Source organism: Thalassophryne amazonica, chromosome 15, assembly GCF_902500255.1.
Source record: "Thalassophryne amazonica chromosome 15, fThaAma1.1, whole genome shotgun sequence".
NCBI classification, from domain to species: domain Eukaryota; kingdom Metazoa; phylum Chordata; class Actinopteri; order Batrachoidiformes; family Batrachoididae; genus Thalassophryne; species Thalassophryne amazonica.
In genome coordinates, this window is record NC_047117.1 from 73,028,639 (window position 1) to 73,053,407 (window position 24,769).

The following is a 24,769-nucleotide window of genomic DNA, read 5'->3' on the forward strand; positions in this document are numbered from 1 at the left end:
AAAAAGAGAAATTCTGATCAAATTAGCTACATCTATCAAAAATCGGATTGGTGTGTTTGGAAACAATATTTTTTGAATGAATTAGTCTGTAGCTGTAGCTCAGTGCAAACTGAGGAAATGTTAATCATCCATTTTATTACCCTTGTGTGTGCGTGTCTATGTACAAAATTACTCAGAGACATGAGCGAATTTTCACCAAACTTGCTAGGACATTGTTCATCGATTACCTTTTGCAGCAAACTGGTCAATGTCCTCAATGATATCATCCAATAAAAGAAAAATACATTTCGAGGATATATCTGCAAATGATATGGCAAGAGATGATGTGCAGCATATATAAATCAGTAAACTATTTGTAATCAAATGAAATGAGTGTTGTCACAAAGATATGAGTTACCCCTCCAATGTCTTTCATTTTACATTATTTTGCTGTAAGATAAAAACTGAATTGTATCACGCTATTATGCTGGTGTTAATCTAATAGCACTCATGGTCATCCTACTCAAAAAGATTTATTTTCACTCCTATATTGTTCCCTTTCTCACTCTTTCTTTACTCTGATGGCTTCTTAACCTCCTTTCCTCTTTATAAGCATCCCTGCCGGCAGTCTTCCTTTCTTGAAATCTCTACCCTTCTAACTTGTCTTTCCCCGTCTCTTGTCCATTCTGTCTATCTCTGTCTCCCTCATTCACCCAGAGGGAACGCTGATTGTTATGATTTCCCTGCTTTTAACTGACAGCGGGTTGCCTCTTCATGCCCCAGTCATGGTCACTGGAGCCGACGTTATTAACACACATGCACACACACAAAGTCAGCTTCTGCCCCATCACATGAGCAATCAAGACGTGACACTCACACACAGGCAGCGGCAGCTTGTTAGTATGTTAATTTAAACTGTGCATATGAATGATCATCTGAACACACACACACACACACACACACACACACACACACACACACACACACACACACACACACACACACACACACACACACACCAGCCATCTGTTATACCCGTGTGTGTGTGTATGTGTGAGTGTGTATGTGTGTGTCTGTCTGTCTGTGTTACTGACCTCCTTTAAATGTAACCTTTATCTCAGGAGAAGCAGCAGCACTGTCAGGGCTGCACACAGTTTCATGTCCACCTATAATACTACTACTAATAATAATAATAATAATGTGATTGTAAACTGATTTCATACAAATCAATTAAGCTGCAATTCCATATATATATATATCAGGTTTGATGCAATTCCATATTTATTTTTCTTGTAATAAAAATAAGTACTTTTGAATGACTGGTAACTACCATGAATCTGATTATTCTGTACAAATGAATTTTTATGTCACTGTTGTTAGGTTCTTTTGTGTGGTGAGTGATTTCAAAAAGAATTGGACAGAAAACAGATTTCAAAGTTTAGATGTTGTATTGAAAGGTGCCTATACTGATGCAGAGAGTTATCTAGCTGCACTGGGGTCTTCGAACAGATCACATGCAACATCTAGAACAAAGAGCTTAGATTTTCTTCCTGCTCTAACTTTTATTTCTGCATCCAGGATGGCCCCATGCGGGCGGTCCTTAGCTTGTCGTGAATCATTGGCTATGTGATTGGCTGCAAAGTGAGGTGAGAAGCAGGTGTTGTGCTCACGTTCCGTTCAAGGCGGTATGTAAAAATCTTATAGTGTATGTCTGTGTGCCAGGCAACAAATCAGAGTGTTCCATCATGCCGTCCAAATACATGTGAATACTTGGGTTATATCAATTAGACAGCTATAAAAAGATCAGATGGTTTTGCCAAATACAAGGACCTTTTGGATGTGCATTGCCCATTTTGAAAAGCAGTTAGGTAAGGATCAGATCAGTTACAAGGACATTTTAGATGTGCCTCAGCTATTTTGTAATATGCATCATGGAACACTCTGTGACACTGTGAAAGTATTTTAACATCTATCATTTTAATTACTGTTAAGTCAGGTTGATGTCAAACATCGTCACCATACAAAAGCAGTTTTCATGTCAGTATTAGTAGGGATGCACCAGTCTGACATTCTGGATCGGTATTATATATATCAGTATAATATTGGCCAAGATTACTGGACTGCATATCCGGGGGGGGGAATCAGATCTAACCAGTCTTTTATTGCACATTTTAGACATGTTGTTAACTATCTTTATTTCCTTTGGTGGAGTTGAGAACTTTATTCACAGTTTGAGCCAATGTTTTGTTAGATGGTTGGGATAACAAAGTACATTGAGACAACTGTATTTATTAACAGGTAAGTTATTTTAAGACTGGGAAAATTATACCAACTTGATGTCGGTATCAGCAGATGCTGATGGCTCTGATATCTGTATCATATCAGACATGAAAAGGCGTTCACTCATCACTCCTTTCTTGTTCTGTCCTACACTCCATGTACTCTGCTTTCTACTGAATACAGACTTGTCTTTCTATCAATAAAGTGTTTCAGCTTGATGACATATTTTGGTTGATGACATTATTGGACACTTTAAGTCACCTGACCTTTGCCTGGTCCTTTGGAGCTTTTTTTAAGCCTGTCCCTAGTCAGATCAGTCAAACATGCGTTTGTTGTTTGTAACAGTTAAACATTTTGAACTTTTCATTTGCTCCTATGAACTCGCATCTGAGTCCAAAATTTTGGCTGTTTCTCATTAGGAGTTCTTGCAGTTTCCCCGACAACAGCCAAAAATCCACCATTAAGTTATTTTGTGGAATGATGCATTGATGAACAGTGGGGAATTTCATGTGCAATCGCCATGACTGTTTTCAGTGAAATTCTGCTGTAAGCCTCTGCTCCAAGGTCATTTTCTTTGATCCTAATTTGATATCAAAATATATATATAATTTCAGACTCTGCGTCAGTGAGACAGCAGGACAAGACACAAGCAAGACACCCCGCAATCCAATTCAGTACACAGCACCATTAGCTTTTAAAGTGAGCATTACTCACAAAGTTTTGACTGTTTAGGTCTGTACTTTTACAATCTGTATTCGTTTCTTCACGCTGAATTTTAATGACAGCATTGTGAGGTCATCAGCAGATTTTAAAATGCTGCTGCATGTTTCAGTGAGTGTGACACAACCCCAATTCAAATGAAGTTGGAACGTTGTGTAAAATGTAAATAAAAACAGAATCCAATGATTTGAAAATTCTCTTCAACCTATATTCAATTGAATACACCACAAAGACAAGATATTTAATGTTAAAACTGATAAACTATTGTTTTTGTGCAAATATTTGCTAATTTTGAAATGGATGCCTGCAATACATTTCAAAAAAGTTGGGACAGTGGTATGTTGTACAACACCTGGCAAAAATTATGGAATCACCAGCCTCGGAGGATGTTCATTCAGTTGTTTAATTTTGTAGAAAAAAAGTAGATCATAGACATGACACAAAACTAAAGTCATTTCAAATGGCAACTTTCTGGCTTTAAGAAACACTATAAGAAATCAGGAAAAATAATTGTGGCAGTCAGTAACGGTTACTTTTTTAGACCAAGCAGAGGGAAAAAAAAATATGGACTCACTCAATTCTGAGGAATAAATTATGGAATCACCCTGTAAATTTTCATCCCAAAACTAACACCTGCATCAAATCAGATCTGCTCGTTAGTCTGCATCTAAAAGGAGTGATCACACCTTGGAGAGCTGTTGCACCAAGTGGACTGACATGAATCATGGCTCCAACATGAGAGATGTCAATTGAAACAAAGGAGAGGATTATCAAACTCTTAAAAGAGGGTAAATCATCACGCAATGTTGCAAAAGATGTTGGTTGTTCACAGTCAGCTGTGTCTAAACTCTGGACCAAATACAAACAACATGGGAAGGCTGTTAAAGGCAAACATACTGGTAGACCAAGGAAGACATCAAAGCGTCAAGACAGAAAACTTAAAGCAATATGTCTCAAAAATCGAAAATGCACAACAAAACAAATGAGGAACGAATGGGAGGAAACTGGAGTCAACGTCTGTAACCGAACTGTAAGAAACCGCCTAAAGGAAATGGGATTTACATACAGAAAAGCTAAACAAAAGCCATCATTAACACCTAAACAGAAAAAAAACAAGGTTACAATGGGCTAAGGAAAAGCAATCGTGGACTGTGGATGACTGGATGAAAGTCATATTCAGTGATGAATCTCGAATCTGCATTCGGCAAAGTGATGATGCTGGAACTTTTGTTTGGTGCCCTTCCAATGAGATTTATAAAGATGACTGCCTGAAGAGAACATGTAAATTTCCACAGTCATTGATGATATGGGGCTGCATGTCAGGCACTGGGAAGATGGCTGTCATTACATCATCAATAAATGCACAAGTTTACATTTATATTTTGGACACTTTTCTTATCCCATCAATTGAAAGGATGTTTGGGGACGATGAAATCATTTTTCAAGATGATAATGCATCTTGTCATAGAGCAAAAACTGTGAAAACATTCCTTGCAAAAAGACACATAGGGTCAATGTCATGGCCTGTAAATAGTCCGGATCTTAATCCAATTGAAAATCTTTGGTGGAAGTTGAAGAAAATGGTCCATGACAAGGATCCAACCTGCAAAGCTGATCTGGCAACAGCAATCAGAGAAAGTTGGAGCCAGATTGATGAAGAGTACTGTTTGTCACTCATTAAGTCCATGCCTCAGAGACTGCAAGCTGTTATAAAAGCCAGAGGTGGTGCAACAAAATACTAGTGATGTGTTGGAGCATTCTTTTGTTTTGCATGATTCCATAATTTTTTCCTCAGAATAGAGTGATTCCATATTTTTTCCCTCTGCTTGGTCTAAAAAAGTAACCGTTACTGCCACAATTTTTTTTTCCTGATTTCTTATAATGTTTCTTAAAGCCGGAAAGTTGCCATTTGAAATGACTTTAGTTTTGTGTCATGTCTGTGATCTGCTTCTTTTCTACAAAATTAAACAACTGAATGAACATCCTCCGAGGCCGGTGATTCCATAATTTTTGCCAGGGGTTGTATGTGGTATGTTACCACTGTGTTACATTACCTTTCCTTCTAAAAACACTCAATAAGCGTTTGGGAACTGAGGACACTAATTGTTGAAGCTTTGTAGGTGGAATTCTTTCCCATTCTTGCTTGATGTGCGACTTCAACGGGGTCTCTGTTGTCATATTTTGCACTTCATAATGCGCCACACATTTTCAATGGCCGACAGGTCTGGACTGCAAGCAGGCCAGTCTAGTACCCACACTCTTTTACTACGAAGCCACGCTGTTACAATTGTGTTAACTGACAATAAGATCCTTTACACAATGATGTCAGTTTTTAATGCAATGCCGCCTGAGGGATCGATGGTCATGGGCATGCAATGTTGATTTTCAGTCTTGCTACGTATGTGTAGAAAGTTCTCCAAATTCTCTGAATCTTCTGATTATATTATGGACTGTAGATGATGGAATCCCTAAATTCCTTGCAACTGAACGTTGAGAAACATTGTTCTTAAACTATTGAACTATTTTTTTCATGCAGGTATTCACAAAGCGGTGATCCTCATTCTGTCTTTACTTGTGAACGGCTGAGCCTTTTGGGGATGCTCCTTTTATTCCCAATCATGACACTCACCTGCTTCCAATTAACCTGTTCACCTGTGGAATGTTCCAAACAGGTGTTCTTTGAGCATTCATCAACTTTCCCAGTCTTCTGTTGCCTGTTCCAGCTTTTTTGAAACATTTTGCAGGCATCCATTTCAAAATGAGCAAATATTTGTGCAAAAACAAATAAATTCTATCAGTTTGAACATTAAATATCTTGTCTTAGTAGTGAATTCAGCTGAATATAGGTTGAAGAGAATTTGCAATTCATTGTATTCTGTTTTTATTTACATTACACACAATGGGCCTCATGTATCAATGTTGCGCACTTGTGGCATAAATTTACGGCGTAAACTTGAAATACACCAAAGTTGCCGTGACATGTATCAAGCAGTGCGCACCTGCCCATTTGTGGCATACCCCTGACGTGATCTTGATAAATGCGGCAGGTGGAAACGATCGTAATTATAATAAACACGCCCATAAATATTCAGACTCCGCTTCAGACACACCCTCATTTTACGACATGGAAGCCGGGAGACGGCAAAGAAAAAGAACTCCACCAATCACGACGCGTGCTAATAGAGCGTCAAAAGTGGCCGTCGTATTAATTGTTTTGTAGTATAATCAAAAAAGTGTTACAGTGGTCCCTCATTAATCGCTGGAGTTACGTTCTAAAAAACAGCCCGTAATACGCGAAACCGCGACGTAGTCAGCGTTATTTTTTACAATTATTGTAGACATTTCAAAGCTATAAAACCCCTCACTACACAGTTTGTACACTTTCTCAATCAGGCATGAACATTTTCTCACTTTTCTCTCGTGTGTAAACACTCTCAAAGTTCAAACCTTAGTAGGAAAATAATACCAAACTGTTTTCAGGCCCAAACATTTGTTTGAGAAATAAAAATAGAACGTTTTCCTATAAATAATTATGATGGCATTTAGAACTAACAAATAAATTTTAATGATCAATGAACGAGGTCGGACACATAAGAAATTATTAATAGTGACTCACCAGTATTTCACAGATCGCTCCTCTGCGTCCTGACAAACACAGTTATGAGTAGTTATTGCCGCTCTTTTCTCTTCTGGGCAACAAGATTCTTATAAACAGATACGCAGAACACAGAACACTGTAAAAAAAAAGGCATGCAAAATTGGACTAAATACTCCGCGAGACTCCGAGGCCACGACAGGTGAACGGCGTTATAGCGAGGGACCACTGTATTCTCTTTTCACATGTCAATAATTCTTGACATGTGGATATTTGCTCGCTCAGTTAATAAGACACGCCTAATCTGTCAGATTTCTTTATTTTTTAAATGTATTTCTGTATTTATTTTATTGTGACAACCGAATGGAGATGACAAAACCTGGTTGCAGCATGGGTGAATTAAGGGAATGACGAAACTACAGTTGTTATTATCAATTTCATTGTCTAAAACGATCACACCACATGAAGTTAAGCTCAGCGCTGCTCTGGCTCCAGGCTCGAAGTCTGGAGAAAAGGGCGTGCAGCGCTGTCTTTGCAGTCAGCGCTGTGACCACGGATCGTGCTCCATAACAATCCCGCAAAGGCGGGATTTGTATTGATTATTATGTAGTATAATCAGGAAAGTGCTATTTATGTAACATATGCATTGATTTGTATAATGACACTGTTTATCATGTTGATCATCTTCATTTTTATGTGGATTCCAGCGCTGGTTCATTTTTGTGTATAATTTACGCCACCTCTCGACCTGGTGTATATTTTCAGCGCAGCGTACGCCAACGACCACATTGATAAATGCCAAGTAGCGCAGCCGTTTTGGCGTACACCCTATATACGCTCAAATATAGCTGTACGCAACGTTGATACATGAGGCCCAATGTCCCAACTTTAATGGAACTGAGGTTGTATTTCTTTTTGTGGGAGACAGAAATGCATACAGAGGCACAGCACGCAGCAAACTGCGACATACAGAGAGCAACTCGACTAGATCAGTGTCTGACAGCTGTATCACATGCTTCCAAATGTCTTGCATAAATTGAATAAGCTCTGCAGATTTGCATCAGTGTAGCTCTGTGTCTTGTATCTTTACGTTAAATCCTATATTAAAAATGCAATGGAGTGGCTATAGATGCAGGTGACCATTTCACAATGTATTAAGCTCAGGATTTTCATTTGAGTACCGGCATAAAATTCCAGTGCAACCCTGAGCATTCTTCTGTGTGAGAAAGAGCCACACACAAAACCCATCCAAATCAGGCATGGGTTTCTGCCAACACACATATATACACACACACACACACCAGCTTCATGAAAAAAACAGAGGCCTGGGATCAGCAGGAAAAAAGTGACGATAGCTGACATTCCAGTGAATACTGTAAAAACTCACAGTGCCTGTGAATGCACCCGTGCATTCACTGAAAAAGAAATGTGTAATGGAGACAGATAAGAGTAATCCCAATTTCATTTTTCCAGAAGGGTCGTGGATTAGAGGAGGATTTGGACAGTATAATGACAAGATTATGACACACACAGAGCTCTGATCGCTAATTCCATTATCCGCTTTTCTGTCTGCTGTAAATCTGTGTGTGTGTGTGTGTGTGTGTGTGTGTGTGTGTGTGTGTGTGTGTGTGTGTGTGTGTGTGTGTGTGTGTGTGTGTGTGTGTGTGTGCAATTGAGTGAATGACCGCACGTCTGCCTCGATATAGTGCACGGGATCACAAACGTGTGGAGCGTGTCGTTAACATTTTTCCTTTGAGAGTAAACAGGTGCACATGTGAGTAAATGTGTGTGCGTGCGCATGTTGGGGATGCACGTTGGGTTAGAGTGGTGCAGATGCATTTCAGATGCTTCATACCAGATATGGGTCACTGCCACTGAAATAGGGGCTTGTGGGATTTTGGGAGGGGTGGCGGGAGGAGGGGGGACAGGCAACATCCGTCGTCTTAAATGTGAGCATAGGTCAGTGAGCTTTTCAGTGACGGGGGGGGTGAGCCTCGTGCAGCCGCACTACAGATTAGCAGACAGAAGAAAACGGGAGATTGTTGCTGAACAGATTTTAGCTTCCTCTTTGTGTCTGTGCACAGCAACAGTGCAGGCGGCGTGAAGAACTGTTACATTTATGGGCTATGTGAGAAAGAAGGTAGCAACAAGAGGCCTGACAGGGTTGGTATTTTTGGCCCAGGGTTTTAAGGCCAGACAGAACACCGGGCGTGCACACGTGACAGACAGCGATACTGCAAACACACAGGAGCGGAAAATTAAGGGGCTGTACAAGCCATAATTCATTCTTAGACTCTGACACACATACCCAGCTGCATATACAGATTTTGTCACTCTCACATACATATGTTCTCAAATCCAATACATGAATAATCAGTGAAGAATATATGTGTTCATTGTTATATAGATATGAGGACCACTGCCAGACCAGAAATGTTTTTAATAACACCAATAAAAGATAACACCAATGAATAATGACAAATAATGTCAAATATCCATTAATTTGGAAATCCATAATGATTTTGACACCACTGAGGCCGTGATGATTAGAGATCTGTGGGGATTTTTTTCTTGTGCTGAGCTCGTCGCATGAGTCAATACACAAGTTAATCATTTTTCTCAGAGAAGTAACTTGCTAAGAAAAACTTTTTGCACTAACACATAACTTGACGGTCATGGAAATATGGTTAATAGGTGATTGTGTTGTGTGAACCCTTGGACTTTTGCGCTGCACACTTGTTTATACCTTTATGATCATGAATTAAACACAGCCACACATTTATTTAATATCTAAAATGGAGTTTAAAAAGGGTTTTCAACCAGGTTTTAACTTTCAAGGAGCAGAGGTAAAATGAAAATGATCTTTAGTAAATAAAATAAATATTAAAAGGGGTTATGCAGGACAAAATTAGTTTTTATTTACCTTTTACATTTTGATGTGTCTGAGGTTTAATGTTAAATAGCTGCAAAGTCCCACAATTCTGACTGTTTTCACAGATATTCTCCTGCTATAAATATCATGTAGAGTTCACACAGCTTGTTTGAGACGTCTGTGATGTAGGTAACAGAAATACCTTTAATTTTACTTCATTTTATTAAAAGACCACTGGTTCAGGATTACCACTCTATTACAAAACTGTAAGGGGGGGACTCTAACATTCAAAGTCAAAATTGCAAGGTCACACAGCAATACCACCTTAGTAACTGAGGTGATGAAAAAGTATGTTAAAGTAGTATTTATTTCATTTTGTCTTGGTTTATTAGTTTAGTGCTAAAATAGTGTAAAATATCATTCATGATGTACCATTTTTGTGATGTGTATCCATTCATTTTCATACAATAAAATCATTGTGAATTGTTTTCAAGGATACTGAGATTTCTTGCACGCCGCCTGTGTGTGTGTTTGTATGTGTGTGTTATTGTTTACACGGCCCCTCTATTCGTTTCTCTATTTAACTGTGATCATGACTTGCCAACACTGCAAAGGAGGCAGATTAAGAGTCCTACACATGTATGATACAAAGAAGTAGAACTCACACCCAAACCGGTCTGTTTAGCATCATTTTGTTTCTGTCAATCAGTAGCTACTTTAGCAAAAGGAGAGAGTGTGTGCATTTAAAGAACAAGGCATAGAAACAGAAGAAAGAAACATAAAGAAGCAGATGATGGACGATATTGGCAGAGTCACACAGAGCATGTTATGACATCATATGTCATTAACCAATTAGACAAGGTGTTACAGGAGCGTGATTCCAGCAGCCACTAAAAGCCTCAGTGTCACTGACCTCAGGAAGAGAGAATTTCAAAACAAACATGGTCTTTCTGTCTTCTCTCCATCTTTTCAGAAGCCCTCTGAAGCTTTTGGGCCCTCACACAACTTGAACCCTCTGGAGCAATTACACAATGGGTCAAGTTAATTGTTTGCCAATGTTGACTGGTTTCCAGAATACCAGTTACAAATACTGGTCAACAAAAGCTGGGGAAAGCAGTATAAGCTATAGCATAAAGTATAGTATAAGCTAAACAATTTTAAAGTTGCTGGAGTTCTGAGAGACAACAAGAGAAACATCTATTTTGCTTGTGATTTAAAAATATCAGTTAAAAACTGATACCAAATGAATTTTCACTTAAATTTTTTTTTCAAAAACTGTCAATAAGGTGTTTATGATTTAGACATGCTAGCACCCCAAAAGGAGACTTAAAATAACATATGATGTAAATGTAAACTTTATTGATCCCACAGCAGGGAAAATCACTTGTTGCAGCAGCAAGAGTTATACAGTAGTAAAGAAAAAGAAAAATATTTACATTAAGGAATGGTGACTAAAATACATTGTATTTTTAGTATATATATGTTTGCTAGCAGGTGCATAAATACTGATGTGAACATATTACATGAAAAATAGAATATAGTGAGTATAAGTATGTATAGATATGGTAACATTATTGCACAGGATAAATTTCACAGTTGTGCATGCAATAAAGCACAAAAGGTGACTGTACGCGTAGTTGACAGTGCAAAATCAGCAAGTGATTATGGTGCTAGAAACATTTTGACGTATTATAAGTCTGACTGCAGTTGGAATAAATGACCTGCAGAGACTTCTGTGTAGGCTCTCAGTTGTCCAGGTGGTTTCCATAGTAGAGAAGCTTGAATCTTCAACTGGACTGAGTTGCTTGACGCAAGGACATTTCGCTTCAAATCGCAGAAGCTTCCTCAGCTGAACTTCTTGCTCTGGTACTCTGACTTCTGCCTGACCCTTGTCGAAAAGAACAAACAGAAGCCACAAAAGCTGGAGTTTTAAACCTAACCAGATGCCTCCTAAAGAGAGGCAGACTGCTATAGGCTAGTGACTAAGCAATTGCTTTAATTAGCACCTATTGTGCTCTAGTTAGCACCCTCTTAATGACAGGGTAGCTGACCTTCCTAACGATGGGACTGACGCCTCTCCTGATGGCGTGAATGACTTATTACCATGAACAAAAGACTGAAACTGCTTTGACCTGAGTACCCCATTGTAAACAGGGGACAAAGCGTGTCTCAGACCCCTCCCCGGTTAAGGCTGGGTTTCAACTGTTTCACATAGAATGCCTCCTTCGCCCCTCTCTCAAACCATTTCTTCTCTCTGGCTAAGATTTTAACTTCCTTGTCCTCAAACGTGTGGTTAGTGTCTTTAAGGTGGAGCTGAACTGCAGACTGAGGTCCACTGAGCAATCTTTACACAAAAGGCTATACCAGCACCGCAGAGAGGGCGCAGTTTCAGTCTTTTGTTCATGGTAATAAGTCATTCACGCCATCAGGAGAGGCGTCAGTCCCATCGTTAGGAGGGACAGCTGTCATTAGGAGGGTGCTAACTAGAGCACAATAGGTGCTAATTAAAGCAATTGCTTAGTCACTAGCCTATAGCAGTCTGCCTCTCGGTAGGAGGCGTCTGGTTAGGTTTAAAACTCCAGCTTTTGTGGCTTCTGTTTGTTCTTCTTGACAAGGGTCAGACAGAAGTCAGACTACCAGAGCAAGAATTTTAGCTGAGGAAGCTTCTGCAATTTGAAGCGAAACATCCTCGCGTCAAGCAACCCAGTCCAGTCAAACATTCAAGCTTCTCTATTATGACCTGCAGAGATGTTCTCTTTTGTACAGAGTTATTTCAAGATCAAGCACCCACAATAATTTAGACCAAATTTCAAGGTAGACATCCCACTGTTGATGGTATTGACTTGTGCTAGCTACCAAAATCAATGTACAGGAGTTTGGGAAATCAGTGTGCACTTAACAACCTGTTTGGAAGTGAGGCAGAATAAGCCACTGCTCAAATGGCAATAATTGGAACCTCCCTATCTGAGCTTCAAACCAGCTCTTCATAAACCCTAGAGGTGATGTCATGAAGAGTCTGTCTTGTGTATAAATACAGTATATTATTACACTCCATGTAAGCAGCAATGCGGAGTTAGATACCACCTAAATACTCTTGCTCTATGTCCTTTAGACCACAAGGCATACTGCAGATCAAGATCAGTTACCGAATGATGGTTCATTTATGTCTGTGGAACAAACATTCCAATATCGGTTGACCAAGTTGAACTGCCGAAAGCCAGCTGTTAGGTGAACACTACTGCTTGCAAAAGAATACTGTGCTTATTCACTTCATGGAATAAAATAAGGAAATGTTATGTGCTACATACAAGCACCATTTTTCAGTCCTTTTCTCTTTTTTTTTCTCTCATGTATAGATATAGATCATATAAAGTCACAAATGCACATGTGCATGCACATTACACACAAGTGTAGTTACACTGCAACAACAGCTGAGCTTTAGATCCCCCTCTTAGCATTTGGGCCAGAGGGGTGAAGTAAACTTACCACCTGCTCCTGTTGGCCTTTTCTCTCACATCTGCCACTGCAGTCCCGTCTGTTTCGCCAATGCCGGAAACTTCCAGACTAATAGTCACAGTTTAAGGCAGTGCTTACAGTTTCCCAGCCTTTAATGGGTGTTCGCCTTACATCATTAATGCATATCAATCACCATAAGCACACATACACACATTAGATGGGATTTCTGAGCTGAGCTGTGAATAACAAACATTAAATTCTCTGCAGTGAGTACCGAGCTGAAGAGCTCAGATGGAGAGAGAGCAGAGTGTGGGAGGAGTGGCGGGGACGCAGAGATTAAGAGGAAAAGTATCTGTAAAAGTCAGGTGATTATGTGCCGTGGGCTACCAGGGCTCCATATAGTATGTCCAGCTCATACGTGATATATCAGGACTTACTGTGGGACTTATGGCATCTGTGTGTCACAATCCAATTTCAGAAAATGTGGTTGTCGACATTTTATGCTGTCCACATAATTAGGGATGCCATGATACCAGAGATGTAGTGGTCTGTACCATGACCAGTAAAATTACACAATTCTCCAAACCAAATTCAATACCAAGGTAAAAAAAAAATACAGGTCAGTGAATTTTTTAACCTTTGTTTAATCAGGTTAGTCCCATTGAGATCAAGATCTTTTTTAACAAGAGAGGCCTGGACAATTTTTAAAGTTTCCAATTCACCTAACATGCATTCTTTGGATGTAGAAGAAAACCGGAGCACCTGGAGGGAACCCATGCAAACACGGGAAGAACATGCAAACTCCACACAGAAAGGCCACTTGTGGGAATCAATCCCATGACCTCCTTGATGTGAGGCAACAGTGCTAACCCCTAAGCCACCATGCTGCCCTTTTTTTTATTTGAGCATTTAGTTTACTAAATACAGAAAACTGTACATTCCACAGACATACATTAAAAAACTTCATAGATAATGACCATCTAGAGCAGGTAATTGCAAACTAAATGCTCGCTGAGTTGAGTGGTTCTATCTGAGTATTTCCCATTGAAAACTGGTGTTCACCAGGGATGATGATGACGATGATGTTCGGCACTTGCATGGACTGGGTGTTGCGTAGGGTTGTGGAAATCAGCAATTGAGGTACTTTTTACTGACCTTGACTTTACACACTACAATACAATCTTTGCAATGTCAATTAATACCCTTATTGCAGCATTTGAGTGTTCAGGTTTGTGATCAACCTGGACCAACCTTTAAATGACTTCCTGGACTTGGCCATCAGAAGTGTATTTATATATGTGGAGATAACAGTGTATTTTTTTTTAAAGACAATCACTTATCTTGTATGCGACATTCTCTGTCTCTGGGTCCATTGCCTTTGAGATCAAGGGACACCTGGCAAGAACCTGTGGAGTCACAACGTCACTGGACAGAGGGATTTGGTCATCCTGATATCTTTGCAGAACAATGAAGGTCCAACTTTTTAGGGTTCTGGTCCTGGTCCTTCCTGTCTTACTTGATCGCTAACCAGTGAACCAAGGTGATGTCTAGATATCTTTGGTACTAGGTCTGTTTGAAAGATCCTTGGGTACCAGTTTAATAACTTTGTATCAAATGAGCAGTTGCTTAGTGAGACTAAGATGGGGAATATCACTTGCATTGTGAGGGAGTGTCAATTTTTGAAATTTTGGCCATGTGGCTCATATCTTTATGCATGATCCAGCACATAAGCATCTGAGTGTTGAGGACTGCAGTGGTTGGAGAAGGCCAAGGGAACACCCATGTTTAACCTGGCTACAACAGATTGTTATTTTTGAGATGTAGGAATTGACGAGTTGTCTTTTCTGGGTGGTTGTCTTCCATAACACAAGGTGTTCCCATGGTGCTGTGGATGCAGTGAAGCACAGTACCAGCGCATGCTCCCAGACTTGACTATCTAACTAGTCTCACTATGACAATCGCTTACTGCGGAAGCTAAATATCGTGGATAGCATAGCCAAATCCTCTCTTCCTAACCTCTCTCTGTATCTTTTCAGAAAAGGGCTGCCGCGACTAGTCAACTAGTCACGACAACATCGACTATTGAAACCGTCGACAACTAATTTAGTAGTCAACAAGTCATTTGCTTTGAACCTTGAACCAATGAAGCAGTGCTTCAATCCGCTGCTTCATTAGATTTTTGCTTCGCTCCTCTTCAGAAGCGGCAACTCCGCTTCTTATCCCCTCTCAAAGCCATTAAAATATGTCAATCGTGATTCACTTTTGTGCGGATTAAAGTGACGAACTGGAAGAAAGAAATGAGAATCCTTCTCCATTCTGTTGCTCCAAACGCTGCACCGCTGAGTCAAGTTAGAAAGCTAGTCCGCTCGGAATTAATAATTTCAAAGCGAATCACCGTTTAAATCAAATGACACCTCTTTCCAAACATTGTAATTCAAACTATAAACTGCAATCGATCAAAATGTTTTGTTTTCCCTCCCAAAATGAGACGTTCTGGCTGACGTGGAGCAGCCCAAGACTGTATGGCTGCAGACCTGCAGACTCCAGTAGCCAGCTGAGCTCAGCCCAGACATATGGAGTGACATGCATGCTGTTAATGTCTGAAAGGAAATGCTTTTGACAAAAACTATAGATTTTTTTCTATCTATGTCCAGAGATCAAGGATCCACCACGTAGAGTTTATTTATGTCCAGAGTTTAAGGATCCAGTGACCAATTTCATATTTATTTACTTTAAGACTCAATAAAATGTTGACATAGAAAACCTGTAAAGCCTACTTGTAGCGCACAGAAAATTCACAAGAGGTATTGATAAGGAATTGGATTGATAAGCGTAATCGATAATGTATCGATAATGGTATCGATATTGATAAAATGCGATAAGCTGCAATTTTACGTATGATCCGACTAGTCAACTAATAGCAAAAAATAATCGTTGACTAGTTGACTATCAAAATAGTTGTTTCTGGTAGCTCTATTTCAGAATGGCTGTTTTATGAATTTAAGACTAACCTGTGTGCAACATGTGGATATTTTTTATCCTTCAGTGATGGATTCCATAAATAAGGTGACTTATTTGCATATATTTAATGTTTCAATTGTCAGTTTGGCAATGGAATTTAAAGCTATTTTGCATCCAGAGTGCTCGTAGTCTGTGCCCTTGTACACAGTGCACAGACCTTACACTGCGTTTACGCTGATGCTGCTCTTATGCCTCAGTTACACAGCTACATGGGCCCTTACTTCAGGGCTGTATTACTTGTATGTATACTATATTACACGTCGTGCATTTCCCAGAATCAGCAAAATGTCCCAAAGACCTAGGCTTTCACGATCTTGAGAGACATGGAAAATACTAACGATTCCATTTGTAAAACATGTGGACCAAGACAAGATCTGCCATGATATACTGTATATGTATAGACGGCTATATGTAGAGCCAAAACAAAAGAAGCAACAGGTGTGTGTTTGCACAAGCACAGAGACAGACATTTACACAGACACGCCCTCTTTATGCCAGCATGGTTAAAAATGGCAAAAAAAACAGACATACATGCTGACTTTTCTGTCTGTTTCAGGTGCTCATGGAGGACAAACGGCAATCAAATGTCCAGCCCATCTTGTCGGAATCAACTGAATTGTTTACATGCTGGTTAACCTTGACCTGAAAGTCTCCCAGCGCCTAATTGTTACCACGGCAACAACTGTCATTTGCAGAGCTGAGCAACACACACACACACACCAAACAAACTGTTCAATTATCTGTATCCATTTTGCTCAATAACAAACAATCATGAAAACAGCCAGTCAGAAGTCACCTGACTGTCTGTTTCTGCTCCACTGACTAACACAGAGAAAGAGGGCGGGACACTCCATCATATAGAGGTGACAAACATCAAAGCACACGAGACAAAGCTGAGAATTTCAAATGCCTCACTACAGTCAGGTCCATAAGTAGTTGAACAGTAATAAAATTGTTGTAATGTTGAGTCAGTATACCACCACAATGGAGTTGAAAAAAACAATATGTATAATATTTTTGTTAAAATCCTTAAATTAAAAGTAAAATTCTACACTACAAGCACATGTTTCATTTAAACTTTGTTGTGGTGGTGTGCACAGGCAGTACTGCAAAAATTTTAAATGTCCAAATACTTATGGTCCTGACTGTGTAAAGAGATGAAGGGCAATGTCTTCTACTCACTTCACAGTTTACAAGTGTAACTGGTAGTTTCCACCCCACACCATTGCCATTCTTACACCCATCACCCGCTTTCATTCAAGACCAAATGTTCTTGCGCTCATCTGTGTGCCAGACACACCGCTAGCATGTTTCTATCAGCCAGATTATATGATAACACATCATTAAGATATCTAATAACCCGTGCTTTATTACAAAATCCCATTACAAACATTAATGTGACACTCCAACCTTATAACAAACAAAGAAGGATCACTCCAACTGCGCCACAGTGAACAAACACGCAAAAACATTTAAATGCAGATGAACAGATCAAACTTATGTTTAAACGTTCTGGCTGCAAAGCGGTTGTCTGCATGGGTGAGGTCCAGCTGAAACAGACGTAGCCTACAGTGCATGTTCCACACACAGTGGTCAGTAGAGTAACAGGTGTTAAAGGTGGTGCAGTATTCCCATACCGCAGGGGTTGCCAAGTTCGGTCCTCGAGAGCCACCTTCCTGACACTCTTAGTTGTCTCCCTGCTCCAATGCACCTGAATCCAATGAAAGACCCATTAGCGGTCTTTTAATGAGCCTTTCATTGGATTCAGGGGTGTTGGAGCAGGGAGACAACTAAGAGTGTCAGGAAGGTGGCTCTCGAGGACCGAACTTGGCCACCCCTGCCATACCGTATGTGTTTATTCAAATGTCACAACATGAGGTCTTTTCGTGCCATCTGATTTTGTGCATGTGCACAGTTCCATTTCCTCACCACAAATCTTCTACATGCCTTTCCCTCGCTTCCTATCTACATCACAGCATGTGTGTCGTTCACACCTTGTTTAAAGGGAATGACAGATGATGCTATCAGTAAATGATGTGCCTGCAGAACACACACAGCTCACCTGTGACTGACCATGAATCCAGCAGCTTTGTGCCCAGCACCTTCTAGATAACAACATGTGATTGGACTTGCCCCAAATGGATTTGAACCATCCACTTGAGGACCTCAAGTACCGCCCACCAAAACGTAACGTAGTTCCAGACAAGCAGGTCAGTCAAACCAAATCAATGGCTGTTATCCCCTGTAGCAGAAGATGAGAGCACAGCTGTGATGTTAGAAATGGAGACTCAAGGCATCCTCCTCCTCCTCACACAAGGCCACCTTAAATCCAGCACATCATTTCTGGAACACTGAGTTTCTGCTCCCTTAAAGACCTGCATGGGAACATCAGGCAGCACAAACACAAATTTGTATTCATACTTGTGGGTTTCGTCTGAACATGCAGGTTTTCAGGTGATAAAATCTTGTGGTTGTAAAGTTCTCCTCCTTCTCTCTCTCTGTCACATCACTGCCTTCAACCATTAGTGACCCCCGCCATCGCCATCCTTGCTTAGTTCAAGTGCAGAAGACCAAAGAGATTTTGGATGCTATTGTTGATGAGCATGAGACAAATGTACTCCCACCCCCTGCCACACACACACACACACACACACACACACACACACACACACACACACACACACACACACACACACACACACACAGACTTTGTAAGATCACTTTTACTCTGCCATTTTCTTTCCCTGAACACAGACTGCAACTTGTTGACAGAATTGAGTAAAGGAGCAAAGTTAAGGGTCCTGTCTTTGCATTCATTATTGCATGATGCAAAGTGCATGTGCATGAAGGTCATGTCCAACTCTACTTCACTATTTACGCAGCACATAATCTGAGTGCACAGTAAGGCACAGGGCACAAGGGGTTTGTATATATTCTATCAATAATGCGTGTGTTCCGGAGATGACATCAATTAACCCTCTGGGGTCGATTAATAAATCAGTGATCACAGACTTCATTTGACCACTTCCTAAAACCACCAAGTCTAAGCATCAAAGGGGATCCTCCCACTAGATGATCAGTGCCTCAAAACCAATCCTGGAGGCTGGAGAAGGTCACAAGGTATGTCTCCTCTTCTTTCTCCTCTGCTGTCAGCCATTGCTGCAGAAAGTTCCTTATTTTTTGCTGACACAACACAGGAAGAAATGCATGTCATCTAAAAAACAAAAAAATAAAATAAAATAAAATACTGAAGTACTAAAAATACTGAATACTTAATACAAAAAAGTACCCTGAAATGTCAGTTCTGGACTCATACTTCTCATGGACTTATTTTACATATGGAGGACCTCATAAGTGTTTTCATTTTTTTTTTTTTATCAAAACAGTTTGTCCACCTGAATAAAGGTGTATTTTCAATAGAGTTGAAGAATTTCATTTTTCAGATTTATTTATTTTTCAACTTATTTCTCTATACATTGTACTAGACAATTACTGTAGGTCACATATTCTGAAAGATGAGATTGTTCTGAGCACTTTGATATGCAACATATGGGTATTATGTACTAAAGAAAACATCCATCCATCCATCCATCTTCTACCGCTTAGTCCAATCAAGGATCGCGGGGGGCTGGAGCCTATCCCAGCAGTCATAGAGCACGAGGCAGGGTACACCCAGGACAGGACACTAGTCTGTCACAGGAGAAAACATACATTTAAAGGGGAATTAATGTGACAATGGAAAAATTGAGAACATACCCCTAGACCCAAGAGGGTTAAATGAATCAGACTGCTGTCTGTCAATGCCTTTAAGAGGTGGGTGCGCTTGAATCTAGTGCTGTTGAATCTTGCTGTTTACATGGTGGTCTCAGTAAATGACAGAAATGAGAGGCAAGAAAACAGATCTATTTGTGCAGGCCAAACAGCATAAACAGATCATTTACAGGAGCAGTAGATCCCTCAGGTGAAACAGCTGAGCACCTCATTCCTGCAGCATGCCCTCCTCCTGCACCTCCATCCATCCGATCGCCTCCATGTTTCTTTTTTCATCAGATTTCATCAGAAATCATTAGTTGTACAACTGTTTGCCAAGACAAATGTCAGTGATTGAAGATGAGTTCTTGCAAGATGGCGAGTGAGGACAAAAGTAGTCACTGATGCATTGAAGAAGTTTGGCTCATTTTGTAAAATAAAAAATATATATATAAAATCCTTCAGATGTGCAGAATGGAAACTTCTGAATAAAATCCAGCTCTGTAGTTGGGTGGAGGAGTGTAGTGATTCACCAAATGGAATGATGGGCAGTTCAAAGGGGACTTTGTCTAAATTTTCCTAAAAACGTATGGGGGAAATAATGGGAACAAACAATTGAAACAACGGAAAAATATGTTTGTGTAACAAGGGGAATTCCACGGCCTTTTCTTCCACAAGCTCAAAGTTCACAGTATCTAATACTGCATAATACGGATGCAACTGTGAACCGAGAAGGTGGTTTATATCCTCGGATCATAAAATGTCTGGGAAACACCAAACGCTGCCCAACTAAAGCAACTCTGACAGGAATCCTCGGAGCACTCCCGGACACACACACACACACACACACACACACACACACACACACACACACACACACACACACACACACACACACACACACACGTCAACAGTGTCCCAGCCAGAATGCTGCTTGTAATTATGGGAGCTGTAAAACAGGCTGACATCATAGCCTTGGGTTACTCATTCGCTCAGCTCCCCTCTTTAAAACTATATTAATGTGTGTTTCTATGTTTATATATTCTGTGTTTAACATCCAGGTGTTCAGCTTGTTGTCTAACGTCTGCTCTTGTTGTTACGTAACAGCCCAGAACCAACTCTCTACCTAACTCAACAAAGACTGTTATCATCTTATTGAGAGATTGTTACAGAGGAAACAGACCATAAGAGGTAAAAAGTATGTGAGGGGAACATCAACATAGACCAGAACTATAAACATGATAAATGTGGTTTATCAGGCAGATAGAATTTTGAAAGAACACATGAAACTACACTGATAATTTATGTTTCAGCAGCATATCAGTATTACACAGCTGAAGTGACACAGATGCACGCTGAACGCCACTTGTAGTGTTTTTGTACTCAACAAAGGCAACGTCGGATAGAGAATCCCCCACCAAAACCAGTGCCTCCTTAAGGTTAAGTGGCCTCAATTATTTTGCGCTTCCTCACAATACGGTCCAAATCCCATGTTCCAAGTTTGATTTTGATATGTCAATTTGCTGATGAATTATGGCCTTACTTCTTAATTTTCCAGCTTCCCCATGTATTTCAGTTGGCTGTGACGAGAGAATGCTTTGAAAAATCAAAACATCTGCATTGATAGAATTGTGAGGTTTGGTCTGAAGAGCCACTGTGCCATCTTTGTTGATGATTGGACAATTTTTTTAGCATGTGAAATTGATTTTAGACTTTCCAAAACCAACCAATACATGAAAAACATGCTTTTGCATTGAACTTGACTTCATTGAAGGAATCCAACGGTACCCTATTGTGAAAAATCAGGTATATTGTTGTGTGTTGGGGGGGTTTGGCTGGACATTTTGGTGTTCTTTTCTTTTCTTTACTCTCCAGGTGGTATGCAAACTGATTTATTGTCTGTGGAGAAGGTGCTGGCAGAAGAGTCCTTCACCCTCATCAACGTGATGTGCAGCACCTGTGGATGGTGCTCACGTGCAACCTTAAAGACTTTCAGCTGAAGCAGATAATGAGATGGTGTTCTGCATTTAAGCCATGTGTGATTCAAGCAGAATTGCCGGGAACTCGACCTTGTGACGTTCGTTTGTGAGACGCTGAGGACCGCGCCTGGGTTTTGACACATCGTGCCTGTGAAGGAGGACGGGTGAGGGACACATGCTGTCAGCACACATCAGAGGTGATTTGATTGTCTGAATAATTGTTAACAGTAATTTAGTATTTTGTTATGCAGTATATGTGAATACTGATGACAATTGTGCAGCTCGCTTCTCACGGCCGTGGCATGCGGACTGATGATCCTCCACCTGTTGTGAGAAGCTGCTCATTTATATAAAGCTTAAATTCAGACCTGAATGTGTTGCTGATAGTGTGTGCCTTTGAAGGATATTAGTTGTAGCTGCTGACTTACCTCACCTTTTCTATCCTTCGCAGAGTCGGTTTGTCGTGTCCACCTGGGGGGTGTTTGGCAGTGAACGTGGGTCCATAAGCGCCGGGTTTCGATCCTTTTGGGCGCTGGAGAGCGCGCCGTCCTTCACTCCGCCGGACTGACGCATTTTACGTTTGTACACTTTGCATTGCACAGAAGGGGGAAAATAAAATTGTTTTGTTATTGGAACCCGCTTTCTGGTTGTTTTGGCGCTGGGTTCCGTCAGACGCAGGTCCGCTCCTCAACCCGCGCCGATAACATATATAACATAACACATATGGTTATGTTAACACATAACATATATGGTTCAAAACTTGCATGCGTAAACGAAAGTCCAAACACGAAACTTGGTGAAAACAATGACAGAACTGTCCTCAGTAACTGTATGAAACTTCAGAACTTTTTACCATACAGTAAAACATGAAAAGTGTGGGATGGAAAGTTGGACAAAGGCACGTCCACACAGATATAGCACAATTCTATATTACCTATCCTGGGCCTATTACACGAAAGGGGATAATAATAAACCATAGAAATACATGCAAAAATTTGTTCCAGACAGCTATTCATTGATCTTAGTCAGTAAATGTACAAAACAAGTTTTATAGGCTAATTTCTGTGGCAGCTCCATGCTAAATTACTAGCCAGATGATACATTTACAAATGAAATGAGTGTATTTGTTGTGTGGGCCGCCAGAAGAGGAGGTACTGCTGGCCCACCACCAGAGGGCGCCCTGCCTGAAGTGCGGGCTTCAGGCACGAGAGGGCGCTGCCGCCACGGACACAGCCGGGAGTGACAGCTGTTACTCATTATGTCCTGACAGCTGTCACTCATTCTTCATCATCCCACTCCATAAAACCCAGACGTCATCTCCACCTCATCGCCGAGATATCGTACTTCAATGGAGGTAATATCCTCAGCCATTTGTGTTTACTTATAAGCTGTATATTGTGAGTGTTTGCAGGAGTACCGGTCCCTCTTCCTGTGGGGGCTGAGTGAGTGCAGGACGGCACTCTTTTCCTCTGAAGGATCACTGTAAATTCATCAGCATATTGAGTGAGAGGTGGAGGTGGCATTCCCACCGTTATTGTTACTGGGTGTACACACACCCACACTTGACTGTCTTTGTTCTTCGCCAGCAGTACCAGATCCGACAGTCGGGGACGGTGATCACCTGGAATTCGGGACTTGGCGGCTCCAGTATTCACCAGGTTCGGTGGCGGCGGAAATCGTGTGGTTCCGGCTCTTCTCAGGACAGACGTCTTCTATCCTCGAGCCTGCCCACACGTCACCTTTGTGGATTAACTGTAATCATATTCTGAGATTGTCTGTGTATTCGTTGTGCACCTTCACAACATTAAATTGTTATATTTTGGCTCATCTACTGACCGTTCATTTGCGCCCCCTGTTGTGGGTCCGTGTCACTACACTTTCACAACAGGATATCTGGGCCAGCGTCATGGATCCCGAGGGGCGTCATCCATCTGTTGGACAGCCAATGGAAGAGCAGGGTGCACAGGCGTCTGCAGGAGGCGTGCTCGGTGAGTTGCAGCAAATCCTCACCGCCTTTACCGCTCGGCTGGATTTGATGTCCGAGCAAAACATCATCCTTAATCGCAGGATGGAGGCTCTCACCGCACAGGTGGACGCGCGCGATCAGAGCACTGCTGCGGCTCCTCCTCCTGCCGACCCGGTGCCGGGTATTAATATTCCACTGGTCATTCAACAAACCCCCCCTCCATCCCCTGAAGCATACATAAGTCCCCCTGAGCCGTACGGGGGTTGTGTGGAGACGTGCGTGGACTTTCTGATGCAGTGTTCGCTCGTCTTTGCACAACGACCCGTGATGTACGCATCTGACGCCAGCAAGGTGGCTTATGTTATTGCTTTGCTTCGGGGTAAGGCACGCGCCTGGGCTACGGCGCTCTGGGAACAATACTCACGGTTGTTATCAGCATACACTGGGTTTGTGGGGGAGTTCAGAACAGTGTTTGATCACCCTAACAGAGGAGAGACCGCTTCAACAATGCTGCTGTCAATGCGACAGGGGCGCCGGTGCGCGGCCGAATATGCAGTGGACTTCCGCATCGCGGCTGCGAGGTCTGGCTGGAATAACGTTGCGCTCCGCACCGCCTTCATAAACGGACTGTCATTGGTCCTGAAGGAGCATCTGGTAGCTAAGGAGGAACCGCGGGATTTAGATGGGCTTATCGATCTCGTTATACGGTTAGACAATCGGTTGGAGGAACGCCGTCGGGAGCGAGGCGAAGGATGTGGCCGGATACGCGCTGTCCCCTCTCCCTTCCGGGTTCGAAAAGGGGCCGCCCTCCCCACGCTCCACAGCTGCAGCGCTCCGTGGGGCAACAGCTCCCCCTGTTGACGTTAGGGAAACGCACAGGGCCAAAATGAGGAGGCTGGTCCACGGGGAGTGTTTTCTCTGCAGCTCAAAGGAGCACATACAGAAAAACTGCCCCAAACGGCCACAACAACAACCGCCCTCAGAGACTGGGCTAAGGGGGGGTCAAAACATTCACATGGGACACACACAGATTGCCACACGACTCCCAGTTACAATCCTGAGCGGGGATTTAACCCTTCAAGCCCCAGCACTGGTGGACACAGGGTCAGAAGGGAATTTGCTAGACAGCAGATGGGCAAGGGAGGTAGGGC

The 24,769-nt window shown here is 41.5% G+C and overlaps 1 protein-coding gene across 7 annotated transcripts in view; it reads right to left on the bottom strand.

Moving 5' to 3' along the window:
* The window catches only part of slit2 (slit homolog 2 (Drosophila)), a 251,610-nt gene that overhangs the window by 161,677 nt on the left and 65,164 nt on the right, over window positions 1–24,769 (bottom strand). The window contains exon 1 of one of the 7 annotated variants that reach the window (XM_034189378.1): window positions 12,933–13,118. The exons of the other annotated variants lie outside the window; for them this stretch is intronic. The gene's annotated coding sequence lies outside the window, so the exon portion shown is untranslated. Of the gene's footprint in view, window positions 1–12,932; window positions 13,119–24,769 lie in introns of those variants that run through there. 7 annotated transcript variants of the gene reach the window in all.